Source organism: Mastomys coucha, unplaced genomic scaffold, assembly GCF_008632895.1.
Source record: "Mastomys coucha isolate ucsf_1 unplaced genomic scaffold, UCSF_Mcou_1 pScaffold5, whole genome shotgun sequence".
NCBI lineage: Eukaryota > Metazoa > Chordata > Mammalia > Rodentia > Muridae > Mastomys > Mastomys coucha.
Window position 1 is genome coordinate 100,623,308 of NW_022196911.1, and position 970 is coordinate 100,624,277.

Sequence of the window (970 nt, forward strand, 5' to 3'; positions counted from 1 at the left end):
AAAAAAAAAAAAAAAGAAAGAAAGGAAAAGAAAAGCTGCTGCTAAGGAAAGCTCAGGCCTGTAAAGAGCAGGTATCGATCAGGAACTGGTGCCATGGACCCAACAGCCCAATTCATGTCCACACAACTAAAGGCTTAAAGCTGGGCACAAGCGGCAACCAGACTGCAGGGGTACTGAATGCCGCTGCTGAGAGAGGAGCATGCAAGCTGAGGAGTTCCAGGCCCGGGGTCCGTGGAAAGGAAGAGAGAGGCTCCAGCCCCATCGTGCTACGGGCTCACAACCTCCATGGAGTGGGTAAAGACCAGAGGCTCGAACCTAATCCAACATGGCAGGACACTTGGGCTTGAAATTGTTGGTGGACAGGAACCCCCAGATGGCAGGGCGCAACTGCTCAAAGCCTGGATACTCGTACTGCCTGGGGGCTCCCACAACACATTCAAGTCAGGGAGAAACCCTCTGCTGATAGGTAGACCGCCTTGCGGAAAACAAAAACAGTCTGAAATTTAAAATGACATATTTTTCTTTTAAAGGTACTATGTAGGTTTTTGCTCAATAATAATTAGGAATGTCCTTAGTAATTTAAAAAATAAACACACAACAATCTTAAATTTATATATAAAGAGAAAGTATATTTATCAACATAAGGCATGTTTATAATTTCTTTTTTTGTTGTTGTTTTTGTTTTTGCTTTTGTTTTTTTCGAGACAGGGTTTCTCTGTGTAACCTTGGCTGTCCTGGAACTCACTCTGTAGACCAGGCTGGCCTCGAATTCAGAAATCCGCCTGCCTCTGCTTCTTAAGTGCTGGGATTAAAGGCGTGTGCCACCACCGCCGGCTCATGTTTATAATTTCAATTTGAAAGATAATGCTTTTCCTGTTGCCAAAAAGCATTTTGCCCTAGGAAAACTATATTCTTGCTAGTCAGTGTAAGGACCCAAAGTGAGAGTAGGACAGGGATGTTTGTTTCTATT